The sequence below is a fragment of the Dendronephthya gigantea genome, unplaced genomic scaffold, assembly GCF_004324835.1.
Source record: "Dendronephthya gigantea isolate DGI-Jeju-01 unplaced genomic scaffold, DenGig_1.0 000096F, whole genome shotgun sequence".
NCBI lineage: Eukaryota > Metazoa > Cnidaria > Anthozoa > Malacalcyonacea > Nephtheidae > Dendronephthya > Dendronephthya gigantea.
The window spans coordinates 245,694-255,441 of record NW_021163106.1 but is presented as its reverse complement, the minus strand read 5'-3'; positions in this window follow the sequence as shown (position 1 = coordinate 255,441).

Sequence of the window (9,748 nt, the reverse complement as noted above, 5' to 3'; positions counted from 1 at the left end):
AATCAATCAATCAATCAATCAATCAATCAATCAATCAATCAATCAATCAATCAATCAATCAATCCATCAATCAATCAATCAATCAATCAATCAATCAATCAATCAATCAATCAATCAATCAATCAATCAATCAATCAATCAATCAATCAATCAATCAATCAATCAATCAATCAATCAATCAATCAATCAATCAATCAATCAATCAATCAATCAATCAATCAATCAATCAATCAATCAATCAATCAATCAATAATATTACAAGTTAAAATTTCACTGATTTACAAGATTGCCGTGCGGGAGCTCAGATTAGGTATTATAGTACTCGTTTACAGCCCTCCGAAACTGTGAAAATGATTGTAATTTTCGTATATTTTCGGGAAGGCTGTTCCACAGCAATGCTCCGCTATAGTGGAAGCTTCGCTTTAAATAATTGGTACGTGGCTTAGGTAGATTCAACTTCATTTCGGAATTTCTGAGATCGTATTGTGAATTGCGAGTTGAAAAAAACCTCTGTAGATAGCTAAGAGTATTACCTTTTAGAGCTTTAAACATCAAGTTAATTTTTAACTTTTTTCGTCTCAGTGAGAGGTTGTCCAGATATAGAGCATCGAGTAATACACCCGCGCTGGTGTCATAGCTAGTCCTCGTAATGACTCTAACTGTTCGATTCTGTAGTTTTTGTAGTTTATTGGTTAACGTTTCACCAAGTTCGTCCCAGACCGAGCAGCAATAGTCAAAATGAGGTTGTATTAGTGCATGGTAAATCTGGACAGCCGTACTCATTGGAATATAAGTTATAAGGCGTTTTAATGCTCCTATTGCGGAAGCTATCGTTTTACAAAGATTGTCGATATGCACTGACCAGGTTAGATGACCGTCTATATGTACTCCTAAGGATTTAACAGAATTTGTCTTGTTAATTACCTTACTATTTAGTTTAACATCAATTTCTTCATTTATATTGCTTATTCTTTGCCGAGATCCGATAATCATGAACTCTGTTTTAACAATATTTAGGCTTAATTTATTTGTACTAAGCCACTCATTTAGATTTTTCAATTCTGAGTTGATGATATTTTGGAGATCATTATATAGGCGAATTGGATGCATATAGCTGAGACTTGTAACATCAGCAAACATCCTTGGTGTTGCATAATTCAGAGAATTTGGTAGATCATTTATATAAATAAGAAATAGAAGGGGTTTTAGGCTGCTACCTTGTGGGACATCGCATACCTATACCCTCGCAAAATTAGCTATATGTTGCAATCTTGCTGTGCTTGGATCATCAAGTTGACCAAAACGCGGACCTTCAGTAAAGTAAAAGCGTACGTTTTTCTCCTCTGAATACGAATTGACAAAGGAGGCATTATTCAAACAATTGCATGTAATTCAACCTAATTAAAGCATTTTGGCTTTTTGGAATTCCGCCTTTAGAATATATTTATCCCCTGTGTCAGGATGGTCTGACCTTGATGACGCGTATGATTCAGGTGTGTGAATTATGATGACGTGTTACCAACCGGCGGGCAAGCTGAAAAATTATCTTAACGACGGTGGGAATCGACTGTTGACTGGTTCATCAGTGGCTCGGGTAGCCGTGTTTTTATACAGTTATACAAACACGCTTCTCGATCAATCAGCACGTGCGTACCATATAAACGTTACAGGCTGAAACGATTTTAGGTGTCTGAAATTCAGATACCTTCTTTATCTCAGGTCGGTTAATATATAAGATTTTCGCAGACTAAAGCCGTTTTAGGTGTCTGAAATTCAGATACCTTAATTTATCTCAGGTCGGTTAATATATAAGATTTTCGCAGATTAAAGCTGTTTTAGGTGTCTGAAATTCAGATACCTTATTTATCTCAGGTCGGTTAATATATACGATTTTGGCAGACTCAAACCGTTTTAGGTGTCTGAAATTCAGATACTTTAATAATTATTTATCTTAGGTCGGTTAATATATACGATTTTCGCAGACTAAAGCCGTTTTAGGTGTCTGAAATTTAGCTTCCAAATTTATCGCTTGTCGATTAACATTAAAAGATTTTGAATTTTTGGCAGACTCAAACCATTTTAGGTGTCTGAAATTCAGATACCTTATTTATCTCAGGTCGGTTAATATATACGATTTTGGCAGATTAGAGCCGTTTTAGAAGTCTGAAATTCAGCTTCCCAATTTATCCTTTGTCGGTATCATTTTGGCAAACTCAGATTTGTTTTAGGTGTCTGAAATTCAGATACCTTATTTACCTCGGGTCGCAGTTGATAGAATGATGTCTCGTTTAGTTCAATACGTTGTTTTTGGCAGAGTCCCTAAAAACTGTCTGCAAAAAACGCCAATTTGATTTCATGAATTTAAATCTTTGAATTTTTTGGGTTTTTTTCATTAATTTTGCAGAAAAAAAATTAGTTTGGAATTGTTGAAAATAGTTTGGAACGCGTTGTATTTTAACATAGCAACAGCGTTGTATCATAGAAACAGCTAAAAGGAAATAATAGCGATCAAAAATCACTCTACTAAATTATTGAACTTCATCCAGTTCTTTTATTTACACGTCCTTTTAAGCTTCTAAAGAGCGATGCAAATGAAAGTAAGGTACCAAGAAACTCGGATGTCCATGTGTCGATGTCTGCCAACAACGAGTAGAAATTAGAGCTGTAAGACACCTAATATGCTCGGATACTTTCTTATACAATTTCAATCGTAATACATTTCACGAAATGTCATGCATGATTGCGAATGGCGGCCGAACATTATATTTACCAATGCGTTCTTGTGGCAAAAATCAATTATTCATCCACGTCATGCCATATAGACGTTTCTATTTTCATGATCACATTTTCATCGTGCCTAATATATAACTTACAACAAGCGTTGGATTGACTTTCCCCATGTACACTCCTGCGAGATTCTGGACATAAAACATATAAATTCCAAAATTTAGTTGTGCAAAAAAACATGCAAGCGATCCAAATAAGAAAAATATCGATATGCAAATTAACGAGCGCTTTGCTCTGACATATTACGTTTATCCGCCTTAGTATAATTGGTTCCCATTTAGTCCTGAGTCTATTTAGTGCTATAATAAATTTCTATTAGTGGCAGGTAGCTCACGCCTATTTTGCGTAATTAAATATTAAGTAATATTTAAAACAGGAGGAAAAGTGTTTTTTCATATTTAAAACGCGATGAGCAGCCAAGTGTTTTAGATATGATAAAACGCGAATTCAAGAATTTTAAACTACTTGAAATACGCCGCTTTGCTGTCAACCAATAAATTTGCTACATGCATGTACACAAATCCTAATTAGGATGACAAAGAAATACTAATGAACGTGACAAATTATATAATGTGTCATCCTAATTAGCTATCATAATATATATAAAGCCACCGCATGTAACTTCTTAGGGTAAATTCTTATGAATTACTAATGAGTGTTTGAAGTACATGTACTAAGCACATACGTTCCAGCAACATATATGAAACACAGGCAGGCACAGGCAGAAATTTCAATTACAGTCGATCACGAATTTATATTTTGAAGTAAGAGCCATGAACCAAATGGAATGTTCGGTGTTTTCCATAATGATTATGTTATTTGTTCTCAAAGAAAACAGCTGGAACGTCACTGCTGAAAATTTTTGCTTTAGAGATGAGAAGCAAGGTACAGTATATGACATGACAGAGCGAGCATGCTTGTATTTCTATGAAATAACTATCAACGGCAAACAAATACAGAAAGTATAGTCGTACGTTTCAAGCAGATTGTCAGTTTACAAACTCGTTAACTGAGAACTGCTCCAGATGTAGTGATAAAAAATAATTTCTATTTCTACCCGCTCAACATACACTTGGCAATTGGAAAATGAAGTTTTACTCATAATAATGATGGCGAGATATGTAGGCCAACATACGTGTTTAGCATGCGCGACGCTAATTAGAAATCCAATATTGAATCGCCTCTATAAGAAAAGAGTGGATATCATTTAAATTTGCTTCTATTTAACCCACTATCGAGAAGGCATGTTTGTCCACGTCCAAAACATCATCAATTTTATCAATCTTTAAGCACTGAAAATTTAAGTGTAACTCAAAATGCCCTAGTATGTTTCCGCAATGACACAACACCGTTGCTATGATACAATACAAAACTTAAATATTCAATATTTAAGGTTAGAGACTGTTGAACTCAAACGAATGAACTCAAAATTTAAATATTGCGCCCCACGACCTCCTGCAATATTGAAATTTCTCGTTCATTGTATGGTCAGCCCGGGCATTTATTTGTCAACAAAACATTCGCAACGGTCTCTAACCATAAATATTTTACTAGTATTCAAATTTCGGACTAGGTGGCCGGTCGCGTCTCCGGTAACGATAAGTGCGTCATTTTTTATAATACTATCTATACCATTAATATTTTAATTTTAGAAAATGTGTTTATTTCATTATAATCGGGCTGTACGGGTATCTGTATTAGCTTGTGTAGTTGGATTGATAAAATATCAACAATCCTAATGTTATTTTCTCTCTTAAATTGAGCGACACTGATCTAAATAATGAAAAGAAATAAAGAGCTAGCTGAGCCACACGAGCACACACATGCACCTACCGCTTACCGGCTGGCAAATCTAGCCATGTATGATTATTTTATAGACAATAATTTTCATGCATGCTGTCTTTAGGTTTTAATGCCGTCTTTTAGCTTAGTTTCTATAAGGTCGCTTTCTGTCGCAACCTTTCTTTCAGAGTCTTTAGAGTAATCTTGAAAGACCGATAACGACAAAGAAAAACAAAACGACCGTGTCGTTGAGGGTCTTTAAAGCCGTTTTTTATGGTGCCAAAAGTGACGGCCCGTAACAACGAACTCCTTCTGCTTGGCAATTTTTTTAAGTTGCCTCGATAAAGTTTCTCGAAATTTTAAATGCATATTTTAAATGCATCCAAATGTTTCGCTGGAAGGCTAAAAGTTAATATACTTTGTAGGAAACATATATAGAGCGGAAATGTATTCTGAGAATGTGCCTGGCATCCGTGCCGCACCAGGCACCAAACAGGGTTCATCCCTGTTTATATCGTAAACAAGTTTAGTGACCCCAATTTTTTTTCATTATATGTTTACGCTTTCGATGCTTTTTCGATAAATTCTGTAATGGGGAATTTTTTATTAAGCCAAAATAATGTTGCCTAAATCTCATTCACAATCAATGGTAAAAGGCCAGGAGGAGCAACGAGGAATAATCTCCACAGCTGTAGTATCATCCTCGTATTTGATACGACCAGACGAGTCTCCGAGAAGGGAATTAACATAAATTGCGAAGAGAAGAGGGCCAAGTTTAGTGCCTTGAAAGAGACCATAGCAACATTAACTCTCTTCCAGGATGACGTTACAATACCAAGCTTTACACATTGCTCTCTATCTGTTAAAAAGGCTTTAATCCAACGTATTATAACTTGAGGGACGTTTAGATTCCAGAGTTCGGCGATGATAACGTTATGGTCAGCGAGGTCGAAAACGAAGTTTCCAATTTATCATGCAGTAATAACAAAATTTCGACACAACACTCAATGAGGACATATGAGTGTGCTTTTGTGAAGGTGTAAGTGGCAATGGCAGAAGTCTAGATCCCTATAGTATTCGTTAGAACTTTGAAAAAGATTTCCATACGTCTACTGTCGAGTCGACTACATTTCGTCGGTTTCGTCGCACCAGAATCATAATGATCTGGAAATACAATACGTGTTAGACGCATTTGTATCAACGCTATCTTTTCACGAAGACATTCGGGAATGCTGTTCACCCACACCACACAAACATGATAGCTTCTTAACAAGATATAGTCCAGCCAAACTTTATCCAATGTTTTGTATTAAATTTTTGGCATACATTTTCTCCTTGTATTTTTCTTGAGCCGCTTGTTCGAAAGGCATTTAGCTTAAACGGCGGATAATCTTGTGAATGACTGAAACTACATCTTATGCATTAAATATGTTAACACTTCCATTGAAAATTAAAATATTTACATCGAAATATTTCAACTCATGCAGTTGTTCAATAAATACATAATTTTGTGTTCCATTTTGAACTTATCCACCGTTTACGCTGCACGCCTTTCGACCAACCAGCGCCCTCGTCTTTTCAATTTCCCCAAGGCTGTTCAGTTTGCACCAAATAAACTATTCTCCATAGAGAGGATAATGTTCCACGCCCATTCAAATTTGCTTACAATTTTTCATCTCCTGCAATTTAGTCATTTATGCGACATCTAGTAGGCCAGCAAACGCATGGATGCGGCAATTTTATTGATTTGCCAACACTTTTCAAATTTGTAATAAAGAATTTGCCAAAATCATAGCACAAGTAATATGTAACGAGAAATAAACGAGAAATAAACGAGAAATGGTTGAAGGTGTAAATATATTTGTGCAAAATTATTTTTGCATTCGTACTTTATTGCGAGGAAAAAATGCAATTACATGCAGTTCTCGTTTGTACCAAGGTACCCCAAGTACCAAGGTACAGAGCTTTCTGTAATTTCGTTACCAATACATGGGTAGTATTGGTACAGTAGGCTATTTGTTAACACTGGTTGCAATCAATCTAGGTCACCGTTTAAATATCAGCTTGCTTGAACGTGTTGAATCTTCCTCTGGACCCGATTGTATTCATCACTGCCTTAGCCATAAATGCTGTCGTTCAGTGAACTATCGGAAAACTGGATCCTGCAACAACAACACGAGTGAGAATTGTGAACTGCTGCACTTACAAGCAACAGAATATCCTGAGTATCTTGAAAAAAATGAAATGTACGACCATTATATCATGGTTGAACCACAACGGGTAAGTTATTTAAAAATCCTTGAAATAGATACTCAAACGCTGAACAAATTGACTACACGATAATTTTATATATATTTTAACTGATTTCACATTTCATGAAAACAGTGGCAAAAATCCCTGTTTATTAGTAAAAACTAAGGTCACATTCCACATTCCACAGAACTTAAGAACAACTTGAGAACACGCAAATCATACATGGTGCTATTGCACCTAAGAGACTCTCGACTATATGGCTGGAATGCAACCTACACACCCCTTTTATGTCAAGGTGTTAATCGTTACACCTCAGGGGTCCGGATGGAAAAAATCGGACCGGAATTTGTTCTTCTTCGGAATTAACTTCTTAAATAGTTTGGGTACCCGAATGGAAAAATTACTTAAAATTTACTTTGTATTTAGGGAGAGAATCGTTTAGTAAGATCTAGAACAAGAAACATTAATCATTATCTTAATGAATCATGACTATTATATAATAATATTTGAGTGTAAAATGAAGCGGATTTAAATTCCCAAATTAGATGACAATGTTTTTTTCTACGTCATATTTTCATGTTTCATTATAATTAATGCGCGCGCTCCGGAAAAGAACTATTTCTTTTTCATAATTGTTTGGTAAGTGAAACCGTTTAATTAATGGCGCGAGCTAACAAATCACGACGAACGTGATAATTATTTAAGTCACGTGTAGATGTGTAATCAGGTAATTGCACTGACTGACAGACGGAGACGATTTGGCGTGCCATTAGCTTTCCACCAACAGCCTACATTCGGTTGGCTTTCATTAGGGCGATCAAATCTGGAAAATTTATCCATATTTCCTGTGAGTCTATTAGGTCGATTGCATTTCAACTCAGAGGAGTTGAAACCAATAAATTTTACGAAAATTGGTATTTCTTCAGCAGTTAACAAGCCAGACTTCGAAACGTGCTCAACAAACTTTGCGTTTGTTATGGTAAAAAATCGAAACTCGTATATAGACCAACCTCCAAATAAAAAAAAAAAAATAATAATAAAAATAGACCTTCGGTTCACGCCTGTTGTCTCTAAGTTCTTGAGCGAACATTGGAAATCGATCCATTGCAGGACAGCTTGAAAGAGTTCTACCTCTTTTATATGCAGATAGTCTCGCCTAAACAATTTGTACATGGTCGTTTGACTGATGTTATTGAAACTGTCAGATGCAGACCCAATACTTACGTGGTGTACCTACAAGCTAAATTACTTATTAATGTCACCATGCAAACTTGGAAGAATATTACCACAATAGCTTGTTCAAGATCCTCTTTATAGCTGGTATATACAGTAGCTGTGCACTAATATAATGACGAATCTTTTAAACTTGATAAAAATAATGTAAATTTATGCATTATTGTCGCTTTGATATCTGAATAAGAGATTGAGAATGATCATAAACCGCATCAAAATTTATACAGGATACCTATTTGACCAAACAATATTTTATTACTTTAGGCCAAGATTTGTGATTGTCTCAATTGCAAGGATGGGTCTTGTTTAGAAATAAACTGTTCTTGCACATATAACAATTATAAGAAAAAAAGCTGTACAGGTAATTCGTTTATTAAAGGAAATAATTGGCGGTAAAAATACGTTTCTCTGTTTAAAAGCAGACGAAAAACTGTTCATTAAATTTTATCTTAATTTTTTTTTCATTTTCATGCTTAGTTTTTGAAATATCTATAGGCTGCAATTAGCGAGCTATCCGCCATCTTGTCTTATAATTAGATCTAATTAAATGACAGATGAGGAAACTGGCTTTTTCAATAACAAAATAATGTCTCAATTTACAGATGGGAACTTTAATATTCACGTTAGCAGTCTTGGATTTCAACTATCTTACGCTAAGAGTCATGCAATTATAAAGATTAATGGAAAAGATTATTCTAAAAATAGGCGTGGATTTAACTTTGTTGTCATCAATGGCAAGAACGGTAAGATTTCATTATTCACTGTTTTCAAACAATTATTTTACGATAATTCGATATACGCAATGATTACTGCAGAATTACTTTAAATACACAGCGCTTGTTTGATCTTGTTGGTGATTAATATTCGCCAACTGACTGGGGAAAGGAAGCTAGTTTAATATTTAAAATATTATCACAATTATTTTGCTCAAATAGATTTTATTAAAAGCTACAGTAGAAATACCTGCATGCAAAATTCCCTTGCCTGAAGCAATAAACATATATTTCTATCACAGAAATTCTATAATATTCGTTTCTGCTCCATGATCGAAATCGTCTGAGTGAACTCCTATATCAAATAACTGAGAACAATTAGAAAGTCAAATCTCGAGCTATGAAATACAACAATCATGCATTAAAACTAAGAATAACAGTTCTACATGCAGAGTATTTACAAAGACAAATTAACTAGCTAGACGCGCTAATGATCGAGTTCCATTCAGACAAAGTAATGTCACTAGTTGAAGTGATTGGACGCAGTCCTCCAACTTCGACTGCCACGAACACGCACCACGCGAGCTCTAAAAAAAGCAAAGCAAAGGCGATCTTACGTCGTAACCAGCTAACCACCATAGATGGAAAATGATTCTTCTTGTCAGCAAGCTTGCACCCAGGAAAGAGAGAAAATATTGAGTCTCTTTTTCGCATCCGTTAAAAGCGCTAAAGACGACCGGTGTGGAGGACCCATGGTCAACTTCAACGATCCGTTGGTTATAATGCCGCTTCTTTTCCTGTTCGTTGGCCCTAAACGAGCTGCTCAAAGTCTTGCGTCGATGTGTTGAGGCGTATGGGTTAAACACCCTTACATCAAAAACGCCTTTTCACACCGATGTTTGCCAGAAACCTCTCGCAGCAATGTCCACTCCGGCGTCGTCGGCTGAATTAGCACTTGCATGGAAAAACCTCGCCAGTGA